Source organism: Vombatus ursinus, unplaced genomic scaffold (assembly GCF_900497805.2).
Source record: "Vombatus ursinus unplaced genomic scaffold, bare-nosed wombat genome assembly UNPS02014799.1, whole genome shotgun sequence".
NCBI lineage: Eukaryota > Metazoa > Chordata > Mammalia > Diprotodontia > Vombatidae > Vombatus > Vombatus ursinus.
This window is the reverse complement of record NW_020954577.1, coordinates 9,969,733-9,996,239: the sequence shown is the minus strand read 5'-3', so window position 1 is coordinate 9,996,239 and position 26,507 is coordinate 9,969,733. Positions and strand designations below refer to the sequence as shown.

The 26,507-nt window shown below is 46.4% G+C and overlaps 1 protein-coding gene across 1 annotated transcript in view; it reads right to left on the bottom strand.

The window, feature by feature from the left end:
* Positions 1 to 26,507, bottom strand: part of RAPGEF5 (Rap guanine nucleotide exchange factor 5) — a 235,505-nt gene that overhangs the window by 201,464 nt on the left and 7,534 nt on the right. The gene's annotated exons all lie outside the window — the stretch shown is intronic.

The window sequence follows — 26,507 nt, the reverse complement described above, 5'->3', positions numbered from 1 at the left end:
ACCAAGAACACAGGCATCCACCCTAACACAGCCACATTCAGAATCTGAAAACTCTAACTTTAAGACCCAACTTTGAGGATTCCCCACAACCTAGGATGCAGTGCCAACTCCTCAGCCCAATGTTCAAGGTGCTCTGCAACCTGGGTCCTGCCTAACTCCCTAACTTGGGTCCTGCTATTCCAGCTGTTGTCTCCCCCACCCTTGCCATCTCAGCTCCAAGAGCTTTTCTCTCTCCTCTTCACTGAATCAGAATCTCAGCCATCCTCCACATCCCAGTGTGAATCCAACCACAGGAATCTTTCCCTTCTCCTCTTTCTTGAAGCAACCATCATCTGGGTCTCTCCCTTAACGCAGCATTTGTCCTTGTGCTAATTAAGCACCCTTGTACAAAGGCATGGATGGCACGCCTATCACATGTCTAAGGGACAGTAAGCTGGGAGGGTGAACTAACGTATTGGATGACTCAGCCCAGATTGCAACAGGCTGAGCCAACACTGGGGAGACAAATCACACTTGACAGAGAAAAAATGTAAAGTATTACCCTTGGGTTCAAAAAGTCAGAAGGTGTGACTGGACACCCAGTTTCAGTTTTTCACTGAAAAACAGTGAACTGACAACACTATATGAGGTAACGATGTGACAAAACAGCCAAAAGAGTCACTGGCATCTCAGCCTGAGTTTAGAGAGACATCAGGTCTACAACAAGGGAGCTGATAATCCCTTGGCACTCTGTCCTGGCCAGGCCACAGCTAGAGTATTATGTTCAATTCAGGGCACCACATTTTAGGAAGGATGTTCATGAGACGGAGAAGGTTGAGGGGATGGCAGCCCTGGATGGGGAAGGACCTTGAGTCCAGCAGCATCATCACCATCAATACCCCCAACAAGCCTTAAGCACCTACTATGTGCCAGGCACTGTGCTAAGCACTCAAGATGAAAAGAAAGGCAGTAAGCTGTGTAAGCACTGTGCATATAGGAGATAGAGACAGTGTAAATGTGAGGTAATCTCAGAGTCCATGCCATACAAGGATGGGCTGAAGGAACCAATGATGTTCCACCTGGAGAAGAGACTTATGGGGTACTTGAGAGCCACCTTCAAGGACAGGAGAGGTGGAAGAAGGGCTGGATTTAGTTCTGCCTGGGCCCAAGCAGGATGAGGACAAAGGGTTGACATTACAAAGACAACAACCTAGACGCAATACAAAGAAAAACTCCCTAGCAATCAGAGCTATCCCAGGGTGAAATGGGCTTCCGAGGAGCTAATGGGTCTCCCTTCCCTGAAAGACTTCAAGCAAAGGCTGGATGACTGATTATTAGCAATAATTGCGTGAGGTATAAAAGGAATTCTTGTCCAGTATGGATTGATGAGATGGCCCTTCGGGTCCCTCCCAATCCTAAAACTCTGGCATTCTTCCTACCCCAACCCCTGCTGCCCAGCCCTCCCACGTAGGTCCTGTCTTTCGGAATCTCAGAGCTATTCACTCTGAAAAGCTGACAAGGATCCTTAGACAGCCAATGGCCAACAGGCTCCAATGATGATGGCGCTTTCTTAGGATAGAATAGTCCTTTCCATTCCCCAAAATGTCGCTATCCTGCCCTTTGGTTGAGATTTTTATTTGCCTCCTGATTCTATGTGGCAGCTTCTTCCATTTGGGAAAGGAAGGGAACAAGCATTTATATAGTGCCTGCTGTGTACTGGGCACTGTGCTAAGCACAGTGAATAGTATTCATTTGATCCACACAATATGTGAGGAAGCACTGTTATTATCTCCATCTTACAATTCAGGAAACTGAGGCAAACAGAAGTTAAGTCATTTGCCCAGGGTCACACAGCTAGTAAATGTTTGAGGCCAGATTTGAACTCAGGTCTTCCTGATTCTAGAGCCAATACTCTCTCCATAGCACTACCAGCAGCTTCTATTTTCTCACTAATTGTACAATTCAAAAAAAAAAAAAATAATTTTGCCCCACAAATCCAAAGCAAAGCAAAGACAAATCCATTTAGGAGAATTGAATATTTTCTCCCTCAGCTAAGAGTCACGGCACCACTAGCAATATGCCAGATGTGCAATGAATCACAACCACCCTCTTGATTAACCCTTAATTTCTGGAAAGTCCCCTGAAAAGTCCACATTTCAGAGAACATTAGTGAGCACAGCAGAGAGGATGTGAATGTAACATAGGCACTCTTTCACGGAAAACAACAAATGCTTTTGCCTCTTTTTCTAGGCCCTGCCTGAGCCAACCTGGATAAACCAACACTAGGGTTACACTTTACACAATCAAATTTCACCAGGGTTGCCTGATTGATGGGTGATCTCCAAAGTTTTGTAAGGCGAGTAAGTAAAGCAGGGGAATCTGTCTATACTGACTAGATAGCAGCCCTAGATACGCCCTGTGCCAAATGGTATCGATAGCGATAGGATAAGGCTGGCTTTGACATAACAAAATAAGGCGAGTCTGTTGTCTGTCTCCCAGCTCCTGCCGAAGCTGGTACCCAGGCTGGTCGCAAACTCTCGGTCACACAGGGATAGGGTATGAGCATTAACCTCCAACCACACCAGTAACATGAGGATCCACTTCCCTCACAGCCACCCTTTACTATTTAAATAACAGAGCCAGCAGGAACAAGGGACCTTCTTTCAATTTTCCCCCCTTCTGTCATCTCATCTTTTTTAATGTGATTTCTCCTTTCAGCAGCCCGTTGACTCATCTCAACACTTCTCTGGGGCCATTGTTGAATTCTGATGTGATCTATCAGAAGACCTGGAGTATTTGAAACCAGTAACTTCTGCGCCTAGATCCTTCTCCTTTTGCTCTAAAGTCCTGGGCGATCCATACCCAGCTCGCCACAAATCAAGGTTTGGACCCACTTTGTGCAACCTGTTGACTGTCTTGGAGAGCTATCTCTCTAAATTCTAAATTCTTAACCCAGGATCCATCGGGAGATTTCAGGGGGCCTGTGTACTTGGACGAGGGAAAAAACCACATCTTTCTTTTCACTGACATCTAACTGAAAAGTAGTATTTCCTTTCATGATTCTGAGGACCCAGTGGGCTTCACCAGCCTGCCAAAAGGGTCTATGACCCCCAAACAGTTAAGGAGCCCTACTCTACACAGAATTCCCCAAAACTGTGCTAATTATCTCATCATGGTCACAGAATTACAGTTTTAAAAACAGAGAAATTCTCTAAAGGACTCCTCCCCCTCCCCGAGATAACGAGCTTGATATGATTATATTTGATGAATAGCACAGGAGATAAGGATGCTCACAGATGACAGGCTGGCCACATGAAGGAGTGCGGACTTTAATTCGTCCTTGCCCTCCTTTCAATTACAATGCATTTAGGAAAATATTCTAAGAGATTCCATGCACATTGTAAATGCCCATGAAGTTGTTTGTCTTTTAATGATTATAAAAGTATGGTCTGTATTGAATACGAATCTAATTTTGCGTCTCTTTCAGAATTGCAGGTAAAAAGAAAATTCAGGCCCAGCCTTCCATTGTTGGAAAATAGCAACACCATCCATGATTTTCTTGAAATTATGGTACCATTTAAAACTACGAATGATCACCAGCCTTCACTCGAGGGTCTCTGCACTGAAATTCCTCGTATGTGCCGAAGACTCCTATTTCAATAGGTTTACAGAGATTTTCCTCACGATGACCCTGAGGAACATGGAGGAAATACTGTTTTTCCCATTTTATAGAAGGAGAAACAGAGACTGAAAACAGAAGGGACTTGCCACAGCTATTAAATGTCAAAGCCTGAACTCAAACCTGGTTCTCTCGACTTTGCGAGTCACATAACCCCTACTGTCTCTAAAACAAACAAAAATAAGTCCAGAGTCATTTCCACTAGAATCTACCCTGCTTCTGACAAGGATCAGAGGAGCTCAAGTTTGGATCTGGGAGGGACTTTAGAAGCCACTGAATCCAGCCCTATCAAGGAAACTGAGGCCAAGAAGGTTATGTGACTTACCCAAGGATTGAAACACAGAAGGTACAAGAGGCGGAATTCGAACCCAGGTCCTCTGACCAGAGGCCAAAGACAGTGATGCTTCTACTTCACCTATTTCTATGAGACTTTCAAGCTTCCTTCCCTCAAACAGCCATGAGGACAGGTCTATTTGTGGCAAACAGCTCACTGCAGGATGGTTGGGAATGAGCGGGGTTATTGGGAGAAGAGGAGGGAAGGAGAACGGTTAAACTCACTTTCAAACAACTTGAATTCCTAACAGTTTCATCATCTCTAGCATGTACTCAACCCAGCAGCAGCCATAAAAAAGTTCATCAGTAGCTCTGGCCACTTGGGCACTTCTGGGATCTTGGATACTGGACCAGCTGCCATCACCTTCTCCCCAGAAGTCAGTTTTCAGGTCAATCAATTAACATTTATTAAGCATCAGCTATGTGCCAGGCACTGTGCTAAGTACCAGGGATGCAGGAAGAAGCAAAAAACAGTCCCTGCCCTCCAGGAGCTTACAATCTAATGGGAGAGACAACAAGCAAACCCAGGATGTACAAACCAGCTATGCATAGAATAAATGGGAAATAGCAGTGGGAAGGCATTAGAATTAAGAGGGCTTGGGAAAGGTGTTCCCACACATCCAGAGAGGAGGGTCATAGGCTAATGTTGCAAAGAACTTTTGTTTTACAGATGATGAAACTGAGTCCCAAAAAGGTAAGTGACTTGCCCAAGGTTTCACAGGTAGTAAGTGCAAGAATCAGAATTTGAACCTCGTTCCCTGGATCCAAATCCAGTAAGGGATCTTTACACTACAGCATAGGAATCTCCCTCTCTCCTTCTACCCACAACCTGTAAATTCACAATGTTGTCTACACTGGCTCTTAGCCTATGGCACCTTCCCAATGCTCTGGGGCCCACATCCATTTCAATGAGCATTTCTTCAAGGGTAAAGCTGAGTCAGTTTCACAGGTAATGGATTCACCCCACATAACCCTAGGCTACCCCAGAGCCAGACCCATGGCAAGCATCCACATGCCAAAAGTATTTGCCATTCTCTTCTTCAGTTGACAAAAACAAGGGAGAAGACTCCCTGAGAACGCCATGTTGGAGCACATCCCACTCATTGGGGATTGATGGGATCAGAGATCTGGAGCTCCAGGGGCCACCGAGACCGACTCTTGCCTTGTAGACATGAGGAAACACTGGCCCTGGAGCAGAAGTCATTGGCTCAAAGTCACTCAGAGAATCAACTTTTCAGAGACTCTCCAGTTGGAAGGGCCCTCAAAGATCACTTAGTCCAATCTCTTCATTTTGCACACAAGGAAACTGAGGCCCAACAAAGTGAAGTGACAGCCAATGTCACGTGAAGGGTTGGAAGATCAAACACTTAGGCCTAAGAGATCACGTGGTCTGGTCCCACCCCCTAATTTTACACAAGACCTCTTACCTACCGTCTCTTACTTGCCCAACCCAATGGCCTTTTCTCAATCCTCTTTCCCCTCGACCTCTCTGAAGACTTTGACATGGCTGGTCACTCTCTACTTCTTGGTATTCTCTTCTCTCTAGGTTTTTGGGACACCACTCTCTCCTGGTTCTCCTCCGCCCTCTGTGACCGCTCCTTCTCTGTCTCCTTTGCTCCAGATCATACCCTCTAACCATAGGTGTCCCTCAGGGCTCTGTCCTGGGTCTTCTTTCTCTTCTCCCTCTAGACTGCTTCACTTGGTGACCTCATCAGCTCCCAGGGATTTAATTATCATCTCTACACTGATGATTCTTAACTCTCCCTTTCCTGCCCCAACCTTTCAGCCACCTCCAATCTTGTGTCTCCCAATTGTCTTTCAGAAATCTGGAACTGGCTGTCTGGTAGACATCTGAAACTCCAAAACAGAACTCATCATCCTTCTCTAAACCCTCCCACCTCCCCCCTTCCCTAGTACTGCAGAAGGCACCGATCTCCTCCCAGTCCCCAGGCTCATCACCTAGGAGTCATGGTGGACTCCTCACTCTCTCTCACCCCCTTCCCCCATATCCAAGCTGTTGCCACAGCACCTTTGCCACATCTCTCAAACATGCTTCTCTCCTCTCACACCGTCCCGCTGTTGCAGGCCTTCATCCCCTCATAACTGGACTATGACAGTAACAGCCTACTCAGGGCCTAAGCCCCTCCCTCCTCCGATCCATCCTCCATACAACCACTAAAGCGATTTTCCTAAAGCCCAGATCTGACCACGTCACTCCTCTCCTCAATAATCTCCACTGGCTCCCTATCACCTCCAGGATCAAAGACAGGATGGTCTGTTTAGTATTTGAAGCCCTTCGTAACCCAATTCCCTTCTACTTTTCCAGTCTCCTCACACCTTACTCTCTAACACATATTCTTCAATGGCCTCCTGGCTGTTCTCCCAACCTGACTCTCCAGGCACTCCCTCTGACTGCCTCCCATGCCTGGAACCCTCTTCTCCCTCTGCTCTGACCACTGGCCCCCTTGGCTTCCCAATCAGTCCCGACTAAAACCCCACCTTCTACCAGAAGCCTTTCCCAGCCCCTCTTAATTCTATCGCCTTCTCTCTCTTAATTATTCCTACTGATTCATCTGCTTTCTGTATAATTATTTTCATGTTGTCCCCCCCATCAGATCGTGAGCTCCCTGAGGGAAGGGACTGTCTTTTGTCCCTTTTTTATAACTACTACTTAGCACAGTGGTTGACACATAGTAGGGCCTTAATAAATGCTGACTGAATGATCGAGATGAGGAAGCTGAGGCCCAGAGAGATCTCACAGATCTTAGATCAAAGGTTAGAAAGGGATTCAGAGGTCATCTACTCCAGCCCTGTCATTTAACAGATGAGGAAACTGGGCAAGTGAAGCAGCTGCCCCAGTCCACACTGGTCAAAAGCAGAATTTGAACACAGGTCCTCTGACTTTCTGAGGAAGTGCTCAGTCATCCGGGTTTCAGTTCAAGCTTTCTGGGACTTATATCTCTCCTAGGGGTTACCAGCTGGTGACCAAGTCCCATCATTCTTTCTGTTTTTCACATTTGTCCTCTTCCTGTCCACTCTTTCCGCTGATACTGGAGTCCAGGCCCTCTTTGTCTCACACCTGGACTCCTACAGCTGCCTCCTAATTCCCAGTCCCTCCTCCCTTCAACCCCCTACTCAGAGGATGTGGGCAGACAGGGCTTTTGGCCTGGGAGGGACGGCCTCTGAGATTCCTTCCAATGCTGAGAATCTGAGCATGGGCTGGGGGGATGGAGAGGAGGAGTCTGGGAGACGCCAGGGCAGCAGAAGGCGCAGCCCCCTCTCCCTTCTGCAAATCAGACGTTGGGACAGCAGTGCTGAGTGACGGGCAGCTCCTTCACGACCACCCATCTGCCATGAGCCCCGGGAAACGAGTCTGCTTTAAACTCTGCGGTCAAACCAGCATCCAGGCAGACCTCTCCAAAGGGGAAAGAACTCATGGGTCCCACGGCAAGAGCATTTCCCCTGTGCCAAATCCTGCTGCATCCTGAGATAATGAAGAGATCTAACAGAGAGCAGAGTGTGGCGGACACAATACCGAAGGGAGAGCCAGGAGAGCCCAGGGGTTGACTCCAGCTGCTAGTGTGACCTGGAGTGACCAACTTATTTGGCCCCCTTAAACCTCAGTTTTCCCATCTATAAAATGGAATTAATGCCCACTTCACAGAGTCATTGAGAGGAAAGCATTTGTAAACCTTGAACTCTAGAGAAAAGTTCATTATTACTGTCATCATTCATCTTAAACTCTGTAGAAATCTTTATTCTCATAAGCCTTGAACCCCATAGAAACGTTTGTCATTATTATTGTTATTACTAATATTATTAATATTCATCTTCTGCCAAAGTCTTCCCCCATGGCCCATCAGGGCCGCGGGTGCCCCTGGGCTCTGGAAGCCTCTGCCAGCTGGGTACAACAAAAGTGCTTCAAACAGAGGCTCCAGGGGAAGCATCTGCCCACCAGACTGGCAGACCGCAGAGGGCCTCGCTGCCAGGCTGGCTCCAAGGGGGGAATGGTTCAGCCCCAGCACCTCTCAATCATCTCTCTGCAAAGCCAGAGGTGCCTCCAAGGCCAGCCTTCTTGGCTGCCTCTTATCCCAGACAGGAGCCCCTCCAAACCAGGGACTGAGAATGATTCTCTCGCATGAGAGACACAGTATGGTAGAGCGGGAAGAATACAGGATTTGAAGTCCAAGGACCTGGGTTCAAATCCCAGCTCAACTCCTTGCTAGCTGGGGTGACCTCGGGCAGGTCACAGACTCTGAAGCTCAGTTCTCTCACTGCAAATGAGAGGGTTCAATGACCCGACCTGGCCATTAGGGAAAGAGCGCTGACCTTGGATTCACAAATCCCTACGTGATGTGATCACAAAAAGTCACTCAACTCTCTGGGCCTCACTTTCCCGATAAGGAATGAAAGGTTGGGCTGGATGACCTCTAAGATGCTCTTGGCTCTATGTCCTGTCCCTGGACACACGCAGACGGTCCATCGAGGTCCGGGGGACACCTGTCAATCATGACTCCTCCCATGGGTTTCTTTCCCTTTGGTTTTTTAGTCACTGCCCGGCGCTGTGCCCCTCTGGCCTCCAAGCCGGCTCTCTGAGCCCCTCTACTTTCTGCTCAGGAACAAAAGGCCTCCTGTCCTCAGTGATCCCCACCCCCACCCTCCCACACCTGCTCAGGAGGCCCATGTTCATGGCTCATTGTTTCCCAGACACAGGCCCGGTGTGAAACACCTGTGCACCCCAGCCCTCCAATGCGCTGGAAGGAGAGTCTCCACCAGCGGTCAGGGCATGGGGAGCCTGGGGTTCCATTCTGCTTCTTAACGTGAGGCATCCAGTCTTGTGGAGACTTGCCTCCACCCTTTAAAAGGGAAGGCTGCAGAGGAAAGAGGCTTCCTGGAATGCACCAACGCTCACCAACCTGGTTCTCCTGCCCACCTTGGGAGAGAAATCAGGCAGAACCGATCGCCTCCGAGGAGTCGTGAGCTCTGAACAACGTCCAGGAATGAAAGGCGAACAGCCCAGACGAGATCCCCGAGGCCACCGGACAAGGAGGGAAGAGACCACACAGACGCTAACCCCAAGAACCGAGCCCAAAGCCAAAACTCCGCTGCACTGGACCCTGGCACCGGCATCCTCCCAGGCCCCAGGCTGAAAAGCAAGGGGATCATCTTTGACTTGCCCATGGCCAAGGCCTAGTGATTCCTCCTCCGTGTTTCTCACACCAGGCCCCTGCCCGTCCACCCCCGCCCCTATCATTTTACACTGGTAGGAACCCCCTCACTGGGGTCACTGCCTCCAGCCTCTCTTCCTTCCCAGGAGTCAAGCATGAGACCCCAGTGCAGGCTGAACGCAGTTAAAATGTAACTGGGAAATACTGAACAAAATAAACAAAAATACAGTGAAGCATAGATAATGTCACTCTGCAGTAGGCAGTGACCTTACGTATGAATACACCCAAAGGATGGCCGTCCAGTCTGCAGCTTGGATACTTCCAGGCAAGGGGAGCTCACTGCAGCACGCTGGATGTGGAGTCACCCCCTGAACTTCCCATCCCATGTCAGACATTCTACAAGCTGTGTGATTATGGACAAGTCTCCTGACCCCTCCAAGCCTCAGTTTCCTCATCTGGAAAACAGGAGGAAAAGTCCTTGCCATCCCTGCCTCCCTCATAAGTGTCCTGAGGTTCACACAAGATAAAAACATGGGAAGGGTCATGACAACTTAAGGCCTTTGTCAGCATCTACTCTGTATCATCTGGGGCCTCGTTCTCCAAAAGGCAGAGGAAAGGGGCTAAGAGCTGTTCTGGCCCTGGACGAGCAACAAAGGAGGAAGCAGATGTGAAGTCAGGAAAGCCTGCTCGGTCTTGGCGTTTGAGGGTGACACGTACGCGGCTCTGCCACACTCAGCTCTGTCTCGACACGATTTCTCGACCTCTCTCCCGACCCTGGATGGGCTTTCCTGTTGTCCCTCAGATCCCCTCACTCCTGGGTTTCCTGCCTGCTCCTCTGAAGGTGGAAAAAGCCATCCATCTGTTTCCAGTCCACACAGGCTTCCTATCTCTGACCAGCTGCTCCGGCTCTGGTCCTTGGCCTCTGAACTACCCCTCCCCCTCGCCCCCAGCTCCTTAGGAGCTGAGACTGGGCCACTGGGGACTTTCCCACATCAGCCCAGCCAGGGAAGAAGGACCAAGAGAAACAGGCCGGCCGTTCCCCTTCCACTAGCCCAGCCTGAGCTCTACGAGTCTTTCCCACCTGAGCACAGAATTTTGTTTCTCTCTAGTAAAGCCAGAAACATTCAGAGACAAGAACCTAGGGACTTGGCCGGAGCCTAGAGGAGGCTTTATCGGTGTTTTCCATCCTACACATGCATGTGTCTCCTCTGATAGAATGTCAGCTCTTGGAGGGAAGGAGTTTCCATCGTTATCTCTGTACCCTCAGCGCCCAGCTCGATGCCTGGCATAGGGAAGTTCTTTATAAATGTCTGTCAGTCAACAAGCATGTGCATGTGTGTGTACACGTATATGTGTATTCCCATGTGCACCATGCTCTTCTGTACTACAGGACAAGAACATTTCTGGATTAACTATCTCATAGTTTGTAGACAACTCCCTTCAGACCCCCAGGAGGACTCAGCATCGTCCTGGAGCTGGCCAGCTCCAAGCTCCTTCCTCCTCAGTGAGAGGAGACCTAGCCCCCCCCCCCCAGCAGCCCCCGAAGGGCCCTCTCCTCTTCTCCCCACCGCCAGCACGCTCTCTTACCTACTACCCTTTCTTCTTGGATTATTTCTGACTAAAGTCTTTTTTTTTTTTTTTTTTTAGCTTTTGCAAGGGGGATATTTACTCCCAATATTCCATTGTTGGGCATTACAAAAGTCCAAACATTTTCCTCCAACACCTCAGGAGCACACTTGCCTCCATTCCACCTTGGTCTATGGGGACACTGCGTGCAGACTTAGCACCATTTCTATACAGCATTGGTCCTGTTGAGTTCACGTTCCTCCACAGCACACCTGATAGGTCTTGTCTCAGTCTGGGTCCAAAGGCCACTCCTGGCTCCTGCGGAATCCAAGCGAGGCTGGCTACCAGTCCTGGTCTGGTCGTACACTCCCAGAAGCCTAAGCCTCAGGTTGGCCCTCCTGACCGTGTACCACTCACAAGGTTGGCTTCTGGATTAGTCCCCGAAGACAGACTAGAGGCAGAGGACAGAGGCACATTTTCACAGTGGAGAGAAGGGCCAAGACCTCTCTCCTTGCCCCACTGTCTCTCACCAGATACCATCAGAGAAGAGTCAAACCAAAAGCAGAGATCCATCAGAGAGAATCTCGCTACAATCTTGTCATCCTTGCCGAGTATCTGACCATGAAGAGAGGGTCCTTGGGCCCCTTCAGTTTCTGTTTCTAGCGGGGAGATCAGCCTGCAAACAACTGGTGAAACCTCCAGCAGGAGGCGAAACACGGGCCATGCCTTGTGTTCCTGGCTTTTGTGGCAACCATCTTCGAGTCCCGGAAACTCCATGCCCAGAGTCCCAGTTAGCTAAACCTGTTCCTCAGGAACTTCTGGTCCAAGAGAGGCTCCTGAGACTGTCACCTGGAGGCTGACTCAGCCCCGCCTGGTTCCGGCCTCCCAGCCACTGCTTCCTTCATCTCTGGCACTGATCTACACCCTCCAGACTTCTGTTCTGACCTCTCAGCCCACGCGGGGCACACAGTACCCTCACACTTCAGAACAATACTCCAGAGTTCCTACTGTAAAGCATTTCCTAACTCTTGCCACACCTGGCTGCTGAGGGCTTCCAAAAACTTCTGGAAGTTTACATGTGGGAGTCTAAAGTTGGCCTGGGGCAAGATTAAACAGTGCCCTTGAGACAAGACAGACCAGAGAGGGCCCCCCAGGGCCAATAAGGAGGAGGCACTGGCTACATTCCCCTTACCTGACCCCAGGGCTCCACTTCCCTTACCTGACCCCACACCTGTCAAAGTCTTAGAATCTTAACCAACTTCACCTGCTTTTCCCAAGCTTTTCTCAAGCTTTCTGGCTCAGTTTTTCCATGTATAGAAACTAATGTGAATGCTGGGGTGAGGGGAAGGGAAGAAACAAAGTCAGATCATAGTCTGGGCTTATTCTGCTCTAAGACTCAGATAATTTTCAATTTTCATTTTTGTTTTATCATTGGCTCTTGGAGCCTGATTTGTTTTAAGGCTTCTAAAACCTCACATTTAGTAACCATCAACAAAAAAAATGGAGAAATTTCACCTCGTTGAGTCTCAGTTTTCTCATTTGTAAAATGAGAGGCCCCTTCCCACTTTCTCACTATGACCCTATGTTCCTCTGAATTACGTTGGCCTCATGAAGACAAGTTCTCAATAAAAGAAAACCCTGAAAAATGAAATCACCTGCAGAAAGAACAACCATTTCCCCCAATTTAAAAGGCTTGGGCATGAGAACACTTCTCTGATAAGCCCCACAGGGGCTCTTCCTAGCCACATAGAAAGGCTCGGGTGTGCTTATGTGCCCACGTTGTTTCTTCCTAGAAGAAATGTCTGCCATCAATCAGCAGCTTGACTCCTGCAATGGCACCCACAGAATGGTCCCAGTGGTGGCAGGCCCACATCCCAGGCAGATAATCTACACTATTCAAAGCTTCCCCTCCTCCGTTACTTAGCCAGAACAACACTGGTCTGAAAGCACACAAGCAGAGGAAAGCAAAGCAGCCTCTCTCTTTTGGGAAGAGTACCCCACTCCACATACAGAGCCAAAATGGGGAAGGATTGTGATCACCACTGTTTTATCCTCAGAAATTTGAAAGCAATTGAATTCTGACATCTTCCAAGCTACATTAGGAGCAGGATGACTGCTGAAGGCCGCCACCACCCAGCATGCTCTTGCACAGACACTCACAATTCTGGTGCATGTCCAAAATACACCCAACAGTCTGGTTGACTTGTCCAAAAGGCTAGGAACCAATAATCAGACACTTGAACAGGGTGCATGCATGCATCAATTGACAAATAGTCAAAGGATATAAATAGGCAGTTTTCAGAAGAAGAAACCAAAGCTATCAATAGTCATATGAAAAATGCTCTAAATCACTACTGATTAGAGAAATACAAATTAAAACAACTCTGAGCTACCACCTTATATACATCAGATGATTTAATATGACAGAAAAGGAAAATGATAAATGCAGGAGGGAACATGGGAAAATAGGTACATTAATGTACCATTGGTGGAGTTGTGAACTCACCTAATCATTCTGGAGAACAATTTGGAACTGTGCCCAAAGGTCTATAAAACCTCACACGCCCTTTGACCCAGCAATAACACTACTAGGTCTGTGTCCCAAAGAGATCAAAGGAAAAGGGCCTATATGTACAAAAATATTCGTAGTAACTCCTTTTGTGGTGACAAAGAATTGGAAATTGAGGGGATACCCATTAATTGGGAAATAGTTGAATATGATATATTGTCTGTGTGGTATATGATTGTGATGGAATACTATTGTGCTATAAGAAATGATGAGCATGGCAGTTCCAGAAAAACCTGGGAAGACTTATATGAAGTAATACAAAGTAAAGCAAGCAGAACCAGGAGAACACTGTACACAGTAACAGCAATAGTGTATGATGATCAACGGTGAAAGCATTAGCCACTCTGATCGAGGCAATGAGCCAAGACAATTCCAAAGGACCCATGATGAACAATTCTATCCACCTCCAGACAGAGAACTGATGGAGTCTGAGTGCAGATTGAAGCAGACTTTTGCACTTTATTTTTCTTGCCTTTTTTGTGGGTGTGTGGGGGAGGGGGAAGAAGGAAGAGAGAGAACTTGGAAATCAATTTTTTTAAAAAATGTTAAAAAATAAATAATATTTTTAAGAAGTGATACTGAAAAGAAACACTTCTGTTGGAAGGAGAAAATGAAAAGACAAATTAACTATCCAGGGAAAACGAATTTGACTGCTTTCCCCATCATCTACTCTACAAAAGAAGGGCAGGTATTTTGCCATATCTTGATTGCTGACACTAAATTTTAATCTCAAAAGATAAACATGGCCTGTCAGAGCAGTGCACTGGGGGCTGGGACTTACTGGAAGAGACTCAAGAAGGGAGGAAAAACTTGACACTTACTAGTTATGTGACCCTGGGCAAGTCACTTAACCCCAATTGCCTTAAAAAAAAAAAAGAAGGGAGGAAAAGGTAATTTTGCTGTGATCTTGCCCATAAGGAAAGCTTTATAAATAACAGTTGCTCAAGAGATGACTTTTTTGGCTTTTCCCCAGTCTGCGTGTGGATGAAAGAAAAAACCCAGCATCTAAAAAGTCTTTCATGCAAATATAAAAGTGTAAAGAATTACAGTTGTGTGTGTGTAGTGTGCATGTGTGTGTGTGTGTGTGTGTACATGCTCCCCTGCACTGATATTCTACAGAAAAACAGAAAAAGGAAAAAAAAACCATTCGATTCTCTCAGCATTCCCTTAAGTACTACGTGTGAGGCTCACAAAGTTAAAAGTCGAGCCATCCTTGCTCTGAAGGAGCTTACATTCTGAGGAAGGGGGCTATGACCTTTACATGGAGAAGCAGAAGCAAAGTTTATACAAAGAAATGTGGAGAGTGAGGGAACACTGACCTCTGGGGAGGAGTCAGGAAAGACTCCAAGGACAGGTGGCCCCAGAGCTCTGCTCTGTAGTGCATTACAGACCTGGACCCCCACCCTGTACCAAGCAGGAAAGTGAATGCCAATTTGACCAAAGTAGAAACAAGACTATAAAGATGGTGCCAGGCTGAGTCTGTATTTTATCCTAGAGGCAATAGGGAGCCACTGAAGGTTTTTGAGTAGAGGAGTGACATGGTCAGATGTGTTTTGTAGCTGGGAGGATGACGGAAGGGAGAGAGGGAAGGCAGGAAGATCCATCAGAAAACTGTTTCAATAATCTAGAGAAAAGGCAACAAGAGCCTGAACCTTGGAGGTAACTACAAGGAGTGGTTATCCCATCGGCTCTCACCCAATGGCACTGACACCTTGATGTTGGTGTTGATGATGGCACTTCTGAGTGCCTGAGTATTCAAGGGGTGTTTGGAGTTGTACTCAAAGAGCGGTGATTGATGGGTTACTGTCAGCTTGGAAGGAGATGGCAAGGAAATATCCCAGAGAACCGTGCTTGGCTCTCTACTGCACCACATTTTTATCTGGGACTGGGATAAAGGCACAGATGGTGGGCATATCAAATCTGCAGCTGGTGCAAGGCTGGAAGAGAGAGCTCACATCCTGCACGACAGAGACAGGGCCCAAAGGACATCAATGGCCAAAGCTAAGATGATGAGATTTGAAAGGAATAAATATAAAAACTTAAGCTTTGGTTAAAAGAAATCAATTATACAAGTAGAGACATGAAAAGCTCAAGAGCTTCAATGGATGGCAAGACCAATACAAGTCAACAATGTGACAAGGTGAGACCAAGAAGCAATTTCAATCTTTGGCTAAATTAAAAGAGGCATGATGTCTAGGACCTGGAAAATGATGGTTCTGCTAGGCTCCGTCCCAGTCAGACCATAGCAGGAAAGACCATTCTGAGCACTGCATGTTAGGAAGGCCTTTGGAATGTGTCAGATGGGTTAGAAGATGGGTTTTCAGGTGTTTGAAGAGTTGACAAAAGGAGACAAAAGGTCTGACCACAGAGGACAGACCTAGGGGTAATAAGGAAAGTTGCAAAGAGAGAAATTTGGGCTCAATTTCAGGAAAAATTCCTAAGAGGTAGAGCTCAAGTCATAAAGTGGCAGGAGCTGGGCTCCCTCTCCTTCGAGGTCTTCCATAACCATTTGTCAAGGGTGCTGGAGTGGGGATTCCAGCTGGGATGTAGGTTGACCTCTATGGCCTCCATGATCCAACTTTGAGATTCTAAGATTTATGTAATAGTAGCCAGCCAATATGGTTCCTGTTTCAATGTGTATGCGTTCCATGAGACACTGACCCAAATAATCTAGTTATACATCACAAAGTCTGAAGGATAGAAGCTGGAAAGACTGCCTCACCCAAGGTATCAGAATCTATTCAGCTATGAAGTTGATGCCTAAATGAATGTAAGTCTTTGAATAGATAACCAAATTTACCAGAGTGGTCAGATGTCTGGCCAAGAAACATCTTCATTTAATGGAAAGTCTTCCTTTAACATCCTACTTGGATAGTAATCAGATATTCATGAAGGTGTGGAGGTGACTCTAGTTCTCTAAGAAAACATAAGTTCTGTTAGGTATCATCAAGTATGGGTCAAGTAGTGAAAAGCAGACATTGATTTTCCTAAGATCAGAGCTGAGTTCCTAAGGCAGAATTGAGTGAAGGTCATCTCTAGCACTGCCATAGGGTGAATAATTTTTCAGTCAAAGATATACTAAGACCATCTATCAAGACAAGAAAGAACTAAGAAGCTAAGTCTGTGGAAGAAAGACCAACGCTAACAGTATCACCCTTCCATAGAGAATTGAAGTAATGAAAGGTTTTGTGCATCATTTTGGTGAAATAATTGGAAAGAATAAATCACACACACAGAGCATTTCAGAGTTTCCAAATTTTGTGTGTTTTTAATATTTCAGGGTCTCATGAATGAAACAAAATAAAAGACTGGTTTCCATAGACGCCTATATCTTAATGGAAGTTTCTCTTCAGGCTACCTTTCATTAAATGAAACTTCCCTATTTGGAGAAGAGTGAGAAATGTTTCCAGTGCTTGGAGACATAAGGAGATGTGCCCAGCTAGGTGCAGGGCAATGGACTCTCCTTTTTTAGGGCAGAAGAAAACAAAGATCTGGGCCCTTACCCACATTGTGGAGCCCACACAACCACCTTTAGGAACCACCACTGTTCTGGAAAGGGAGTCGACATGGGCAGACAATCAGACTGGGATCATTAACTGGTAGAAACGAAAGACAGAAGCTTAAAGACTGGCAAGTACAATGCATGATGGAATATGGTAGAAACCCAACTTCTGTGAACTGAAAAATCCTTGTGCCATTATTGGGAATATAACCTAGGAGTATCATAATACAGAAAAAAAAGATAACGTCTCAAAAATTGGCCAAGCAGCAATCTTTGTAATTGTGGAAAACTGGAAACAATCAGAATGTCCAACAGTTGGTTAATGGCTAAATAAACTATGGCACATCAACATAATGGAAGACTCCAGCACCATTTAAAATGATAAATGGGGAAATAGAAAGAAATGTGGAAAGACTTAGAGCAAAGTGATGCAAGGTGAAGAATGCCAAGGCAGAAGAGCTGTGCACACCAACTGTGAATGTAGGAAATGAAAAATGTATCTGCAAATCCAGATATGAATGAGCGAATCCAACAGAAGGGGACACAGAAGGAGGGGCTCATAAGCTGTTATGGACAGATTGTGCAGAGAAATTCATTTCGGAAGTGTAAATAGTTGTAAACCTCAGCTTATTTGATTTTGTTGTTTGAAACTATGCACATGAGGATTTAAAAAGAAAACACACTGGTCATCCAACCCAAGGACAATTGGGCATAAGTCAGGTAGCCCCTAATATAACCTGGACCTTTTGTTCTTGCTGAGCATGGTGCCTGGCATGCAGTAGGTGCTTAATGTATGCTTGTTAAATAGAATGGAATGGTTCCAGTGAGACAGAGAAAGCATCAGTTAGCTGTCTCTCCCGAACAGTTGATTTCATTTCCTAGCTCCTTGGAAGTTTGTCCACCTTGGCCAATGGAGGGAAAGAGTATCCATAATGTAGTCAACTAGATGCCCACGACAAACCCCAGCAAAACACTTTGAACGACAAGATCTCAAGTATCAGAAAGGTCAATTCAAGTGATAATCTGATAAAAAACACACAATCCGACTTAGGAACCTCTGTTCTACCAGGTGGACTACATGGACAAGGAAAAGGCTTGTCTCACTCTTGGTCATAGATGTATAAGGACTAGAGGATCTTTGATCAACAAACATTTATTTGATGTCCATTAAGTACTTGGTGCTGGAAGAGTCATAAACAAATGCAAAAATCCCTGCCTTCAAGGAAGTTACCCTTTATCAGAGATGACAACATGTAGACTTATCACATGTACCAAAAATGTACACTGAATCAATACAAGATAATTAGGGAAGAAAGGCACTAACTTGGGGCAGAGAGGGGAGATCAGGAAACGGTTAGCAATGGAAGTTGTGCTCCAGTTGGGTTTTGAAGGAAGAGAGGGATTCTCTAAGACTAAGGCAAAAAGAGAGAGCATGCAGAATGGCCAGTGCAAAGCCAGGAAGACGAGAGATGGGGGGGCCAGGGGGTCAGGAGTGCAAGAAGAGTACTAATAACCAATAAGACTGGAATGACAGCTTGGGGCCAGGTTGGGGAGGGCTTGAAAAGCTCAAGAATTAATATTAGACCCTAGAGGCAATAGGGAGCCCCTTAGATTCACAGAGCTGGGGAATAACAGATCTTCACTGCAGGAAAATCACTTTGATAATCATTTCTCCAGAATGTCAGGGAGACTAAAGCCTTCCTTTGAAAGAATAGGGAAGGAGAGAGAAATACAGAGAATTGGAAATCCATTAGAATACGGTTCGATGAACTCAAGAACTGTTTTTGCTCTTCCTTCCAATTTCTACTGCCTGGTGTACAGTGAGCCCTTAATAAATGAGAGAATGAGAGAAGCCTCCCCCCATGTAAAAGAAAGGATTTCCCTCCACTCCAGAGTTGTGATTTCATTTGTGTACAACAGTGGTGTCAAACCCAAAAAGAAATAGCTCCCAGCAGGTGACATACTGACTTAGAAAACCACAAATTAACATTCTCTATGTTGCACTGCATTTTTATTTCTTTTGTTAAACATGTCCCAATTACATTTTAATCTGATCTGGGCAGCACTTGGGAGTTTGGACCCCTCTGGTGTAAAATCATTATCCCTGTGGAAACCCCACTGGCCAATGCAAACTGTCTACTCACCTGACACTTATCTGAAAGAGTGGCCCAGAGCACAGGGCAAGGACCCAAGGCTACAAAGCCAGGATGGGTCAGAGGAGGACTTAAGCAGGGGTCTTCCACACTACAAGGCTAACCGTCGAGAGACAGCTAGGTAAGACGGTGACCCCTGTGGTCAGGAAGACCAGAGTTCAAAATCTGGCCTCAAATACTTACTTGCTGTGTGACCCTGGGCAAGTCACTTAACCTCAGTCTGTCTCAATTTCCTCAACTGTAAAATAAGGATAATAATAGCACCTACCTCCCAGGGTTGTTGTGAGGATCAAGTCAAATATTGGCAAAGTGTCCAGCACAATGCCTGGCACATAGTAGGCACTTAATAAGTGCTTCTTTCCTTTCCTTCCTTCCTTCCTTCTTCTATTCGTCAAATACTTACAAAGTTACAAAGTGTTCTATATTCAATGTTTCACGGGATCCTCACAACAACGCAGTGAGATAAGCTGTATGTGCACAATTATCTCCGTTTTGCAGATAAGGAAACTGAGGCTCAGAGTGAAGTGGTCTGCCCAAGGTCACAGAGCTAGGGTTTTCCTGATGACCAGTCCAGCGCTCTCCAGGGAATCAAGGCCTGAAAGGAGAATGTGAGAGTAACAGAGTAACCCACTCTACAGGGGCAAAGTGTCCTGTCGCTGACCCTGCTGCTTTTGCCCCATCTCCCTGCCTAAATACCAGCCTCCAGACCAGCCCTCCAGAGAACACGCCCCTTCCCAGGGAAATCAAATCCACTCAGCTTTGGAATCCTGCCTCAGGACTGAGGTGTCTGATTGGCGGATGAACTCAGCTGACCTGCCTCATCTAGATCATGCTTCCCATTCAGCCACCCTCCCGATATCTCCTTATCTGCCCTACTATGGCATGACTCCCTTCCCCCCATCACCACCACTTTCCACTTCTTGCTCTGGAAACAGATTTCAAATAAATATTATTGTGGCTTTGGGAAAAGGCGAAACAATCAACTGCCCTGTGGCTCCATGTGCCATGCGGGTGACCCTGTGGAAGAAAGATCCCTCCCCTGTTCACCACCTCCCCCACCCCAGATGTGGCATAGTAGAAAGAGGGCTGAAATCAGAGTCAGGAAGACATCAGTTCAAACCCTGCCTCAGACACTTTACCAGTGAGTTATTCACTTTGCTCATCTGTAAAATGGGGATAATAATAGCACCAATCTCACAGAGCTGTTGTAAGGTTCAGATAAGTTAACACATCTCAAACCCTTGACAAACCATAAAGCATTCTACAAATGCTAGCCTTTATTAGTATAAACATTTCTTCTCTCAATCATTAATCCTGAGGTGGTAGAGGTGGTGTTTCTAACTATCTCTGGGGAAGAAATCATGCTGAGGTTCTTATATTAATGAAGCAGAAAGCTAGGGGCACATAGTCATCAGCTGCCTAGAGAAGAAAACCAAGGCTGGGCCATATGTACAATCCAATTCACCGTGCAGATGAGGATGGATCGCTTTTAATTCTAATAGGACCATATTTGTAGGGTTTAAGCATCCCTTAAGAGTGGCAGCAACAATGACTTCCCCAAGCACTGCATTTTTCAAGACTCTCCACACGGTCATTCAGGGTTTGATACATTTGTCTGGGGGGGGAGCCCCAAATTACAAAGCCTGCTGCATTCTTCTTTTTGGAGCAAAGCAAAACAGGGGCCAGAGAGGATGGGGGTGGGTAGAGAGAGAGGGAGGGAGAGAAGGATGGAGAGAGAAAGAGTGGGGACAGAGATGAAGAGAGGGGGGAGGGGGAAAGAGAGAGAATGGGAGCGTGCTGCTGCTGCTGCTCGCAGATTCCCAGCCTCAGGGCAGGACCCAAACTGGGGTTGTGGGGGGCAACAAAGGGTCCCTGAGACATTCATCTCCCCCTCAGACTCCCCTTCCTCTGGTGCCATGTAGCTGAGTGGACAGAGTGACGGACTTGTGGTCAGGAAGATGCGGTCTAAATCCTGCTTCTGAGACTGACCAGTCACGTGTCCCTGAGCACTTCTCAGACTTGGTTTCCTTATCTGGACAATGGAAATCATGACCATGGGAGCTCCAAGATAACTGGCAGAGTTGTCTTGAGGATTGAGTGAGAATCTATGTAAAGTATTTTACAAACCTCCAAGTGTTATATTATTAACATGAGAGTATAGTATAGTAAAGTGAAGTCAGAAAGTTCTGGGTTTGAACCCCACTGCAGACACTCACTAGTTGTGTGGCCTGGGTGTGTCGCTTGACCTCTCTAGTCCTCACAGCCCTCTCAGATAAAAGGAGGGAGTTCAGCTTCTCTTTTAAGGTCCGCTCCAGCTCTGAATCTTTGAAGGTCGTACTGTAACCTTTACCTCCACCTGTGATGGCTCCTCCCCAGCCTTCTCCCTCTGCTATACCCACCCTCCTTCCTTGTGCTAAATTGGAGCAGGTATGTTGGCAGCTAAAGAGCCCAGGAATGTCCAGGGACCCCCCAGCTGCCTGTACTGATCAGCACCATCATTGATTGCATAAAGACATCACTTGATCACCATAGACACCCGCGTAATACCTCAATGACCTTGGACAAGTCACCTCATCTCTAGGGCCTCATTCTCCTGTTCTGGAAATGACAGAGTAGGACCAGCTGTCCTCTGCGGTGCCTTGTAGCTCCCTATTTGTGATCTGAGTCCAAGCACCAACACGAATGGGGGGGGTAGAAGTTCCGACCATGGAGAGCTCCCACCTGGGACCAAGAAGAGCTGTTCTCCAGCCGTGCTGTGTTCCTCAGGGAGTACGACTGGGCTGAGCATTTCAGAACTCCTTCATCAGACTCTGACAAAACTTTGTAAGATCAAAGCAGCACATGAAGGGTGTTCTAATTCACACAGGATGACAAAGTGCTCCCAGTGTTTGAGTCAAAGGATTAAGAAAACATTAAAGTAATTGCCTTAGTATCACAGGAAAGCAAACCCCAACCCTCCCTCACCAGCCTCCCTCTCCCTGCTACAAATACTCGGGAGAATACAAGCAAGGAAAAGGCTGGGATGCATGGGCTGGACTACCAGTAACACAGTTGCATGGCCCTGGGTGAATCATTTCACTCTTCAGGGATTCCTCAGTTTCCTTCTCTGTAAAAGGAGGGGATTTGGGGAAGAGAACTGAATCCTGTATAGCTATAATGACTACACTTTTCAGCAGAGAAGACTGGAGAAAATGCTCACCTTTGTGCAGCTGGAGGACTATGGTATACACTGCCAGACACGGCTGATGCCTTGGTTTTCCTGAAGTCTTTTCCCCACCCCCTTTTTAAAATCTTTGTGACCAAAGATGGCTCAGAGCATAAGGAAGAGGGACAGGTTATACTTGGAAATAAAAGTGATGGGAAAATGAAAGATAGCCATAAAATGCCATTTTAATTTAAATGAAACTGGGATTAAATGGTTACAAGGAAGAGCTATTAAGTGCTTTCTGGGTTCCTAGCTCAGGGCTTGGAATACGAAGATGACTCAGTTTCTTCCCTAAAATGGAGGAGGTGAGGTGAGGGCTGTGTTCTTGATGGGAGTTCCTAACCTAGTATCTATGAACTCAGTTTTTAAAATATTTTTAATCTGTTGATAACTTTCAATATAATTGATTTCCTTTATAATTCTATGTATTTTATCTTATTCATCAAAAAACCCACAATTCTAAGAAAGGGTCCATAGTTTCTACCAGACTAACTGTCCAAGGGGTCCAAGGAAACACACAAAAAGCTTAAGAACCCCTGTTCTAAATGATCTCAATGACCTTTTAAGTGTTACTGTATGTGAGGCACTCAGCTCAGCACTGAGGATACAAAGATGCCTTAGTTTCCCCTGCTGTAAAATGGGGACAATAATACCTGTAGCATCTACCTTACAGGGTTGTTATGAGGCTCTAAGGAGATGGATGAGTGTAAGGTGCTTTGCCAACCTTAAAGCTCACCATGAACACCAGCCAGCTGTACTTAGTAGGATTATAAAATGAGGAGGCTGAATGAGGGGATCTCTGGGGCTCCTTCCATCTCTGACTTTAGAAAAAACCTAGCACTATGTTGAAAACAAGAAGGGGTCTGTCTACTCCTACAGATTCTCCAAAGGCATCAGTGGTTCTCAGTGATGTCAAGGGTGGGTCAGCAACAGCCATCATCAGCCCCATGCTGACGAGAGCCTGCTTTGGACACTGCCAAAGCCCCGAGTGGCAACCAGCTCATCCGCTGCCTGAAACAAGAACACAAAAGGCACACTCAAAGGAGCTTTTTCACCAAGGCTCAGAGGTGGGCAAATAGAGACCCTGGGAGGCTGCTACCAGGGACAAAACCTGGGGAGGGGTGGAACAGGAAAAAGTTTGCTCCAGGAGCCATAGGGAAGAAGCCATCTGGGGTCTTCAGATTTTAATTAATTATTCTTGTTACTTCATAGCTGAGTTGTTTCTCTCTCACTCCCAAGCACCCTCTGGATTCTAGGGCACTGGGTAGAAGGCCATGGTACCTAGTCATTGCCTTGTTAACCCTCTCCTACAAAGAAAATGTCAGTCAATTAAGAAGCATTTATTAAGTGTCTTCTATGCATTAGGCACCAATCTAAGCTTCTATTAAGCCCTGACTACGTGTGAGGCACTGTGCTAAACCTTTAGCCTATAGAAATGCTTCCTTTCTTCCTTCCCTTCCTCCTCCCTCCTTCCCTAAGCACTGGGGAGATCCAGAAAGGCACACAGAATCTCTGCCCTCCTAGAGCACCCCACTGTCAAAGAGTGACTGTTTCATTAGGAACCCCATCCTGGCTGTTCCACCAATAGAAAGGCATTTCAAAGTGAGAACCCCAGAGCCCAGGACCAAGAGCCCAGTTTCCAACATCAACACCCACATGGGTTGAGTCACACCCGGGAAAGCTTTGCCAACTCCACATATGAATCATGGTGACTTGCAAAGGGCACGTCTAAATCGATATTTCCTTGTGCTCCTCCATGAAACAAACATGGAATTTATGGAAGAACATGGGGAGTTTAGCTCAGAACTCAAGTGGGAGGAAACCAACTGCTTTCTGACCCTGGGAAAACCCAGTGGAAAGTTTTACAGTCACCTTGACAACACCTCGAATTTGTCCCCTTCTCTTCTCTGACATGGCCACCATTGGGCAGCAGGCCTGCTAGGGGGTCTGCCTGCCTCAAGGCTATCCCTACTCCCATCTGACTCAGCTAGCTGCCTAAGGGATTTTCCTAAAGCTCAGGTATGATCAGGTCACCCCCTACTCAATAAACCTCAGGGGCACCCTACTGGCTCTAGGAACAAATACAAAACCCTCTTCAAAGCCCTTCACATCCTGGCCCCCTCCTCCTCCAGTCTTCTCACACCTTACCTCCCCCCCAATGTATACTCTTCCATCTAGTGCCCCCAGCCTCCTGGCTGTTCCATGGACAAGACCCTCCATCTCTGGATTTCAGGCATTCTCTCCAGCCGTCCCCTTTGCCTGAATCACCCTCCCTCCTCATCTCTGCCTCCTAACTTCCTTTAAGTCCCAACTAAAATCCATCCTTCTCCAGTCCCTCTTCATCCAGGGCCCACCCTCTGGGAAGCATTTCCTATTTATCCTGTCTATAGCTTGTCTGTTGTCACCCGCATTTGACTGAAAATTCCTTGGACCTGTCTTTTGCCTCTTTTTGTGTCCTAAGCACTTAGCACAGTGCCTAGTACATAGTAGGTGCTTAATAAATGTAACTGACTGATAAACTGATAGTGATTTGATCCCTCCTTCCTCATCACCAATCACAGAACAAAACTCACTTTTGGAAAAGAAATTGTTTATGAAAATGACAAAATTATGAAATGACAAACTGAGAGGGGAAGGATTCTCCAAAGTACAGACTTGTCTGATGTGTAAACACTGTGCATTCTTTACAATTCAGAGAGAAAATGGAGAGGGGGTATTTTTATGTGCTATTTTTACAACAATAATTTGCTATTCCCAGGCCACACATGCTTGTGTGAGTCAGTGTGGTATAGTGGGCACAGGGCTGGTCTTGGAGTCTAGAAGACCCAGGTTCAAATGCCAACTCAGACACTGAGTAGCTCAGTGACTCTGGGAAAGTCACGGAAGCTCTCTGAGTTCTAAGCAGCTCTGTAAGAGTGGCAGAATGAATCACAACCAGCATTGGTGGAAGCACTTCTCTTACCTGGGTGTTTCCTCTACCATTGACATCACAGATGCTGTCCCCATCCCCAACCGTGTAATCATGGATTTGTTCTTTAATTATGCTATTTCAAATGAGTGAACTAAAGCTTAAAATACTCTCAGTCAGCTAACTTATTCACCTCCTTCTTGTTTATCCAGAGATTAGGAAAGAAGAGCTTTCCTGACTTTTTCAATTCACAAGTAGTTTCACAACTTGGAGAGAGTCTTTTCTGCTGTGGATTCATCACTCAACTGGAGAAGAAGCTATTGCTGCTACAGCTGAATTTCCCTCTCCAGTGCAGCAAGCTGAGCTCAGCATCAGGGCTCACCAAACATTTCTTCATTAATGAGCTGATGGAACTGAGGAGCTAAAGTTACTCTGCTGGGAGGTGGGGGAGGGGGGAGAGTGGGGAGAAGAGACAAAAGGAGGTCAGCAAACAGTCACTTCTTGAATGGGTCATTCTCGGGCCTCGAGTGTATTGTACTTTAGTTGATACAATGGAAGGACCATTGACCATTGCCCATTTAATTCCCAAATCCTTCTTGAGCACATAAGGATTGGTCCTAATAGCAATTACTGAAAACACTGGTCAGAAAATCTAAAAAACTTTCTTAAAGCTAGGAAAATATTGCCTTATACAGTATGAGGAGATTGAATCATTTTTTAATGATAATCTCTTTGAGTTTCCATAGATCTTAAGATTATAGGCACATGGACTTACTCAATTCCACTGAACTCAACAAACACTGATTAAAGCCTAATTCAATTCCAACAAGCAGTCACATCACACACATACAAACAGCAAACAGAATGGCCCCTGGCCTCCAAAAGTTTTTATACTGCTGTTATAGTAACCAGGCTAGGCATCCATTAGTTCACACACACACACACACACACACACACACACACACACTCACATACATACAATACAAAGGGACCTCAAGTGCGTCAGCTGGGAGAATGAGGTGGTTAATGGAATTTGGAATCAAGATGGCGGCCCTCAAGCTAAGCCTCAAAGGAAGCTAAGGATGCAAAGAGGAGGTGGGGAGCATTCCAGGCCCAGGGGAGAGCTGAGGCCCACCGTGTGCCAGGGACTGTGTGGGACACTCCAACCTGCAATGCCCCAACAACTTACTAAGATTAAATTTCCCAAATGAATCAGTGGAAAGAGTTTCCACACCAAGAAAAATCTGAGGTATGGCCAGAAGCTCCCTTCACTTCCAAAAATGTATATTAGGGAAGGAAGGAAGGAAGGAAGGGAGGGAGGGAGAGAGGGAGGTAGGAGAGGAAAAAGGAAGGAAGAGAGGAAGGGAGGAAGGGAGGGAGGGAGAAAGGAAGGATAGGAGGGAGGGAGGAAAGGAAAAAGGAAGGAAGGGAGGAAGGGAGGGAGG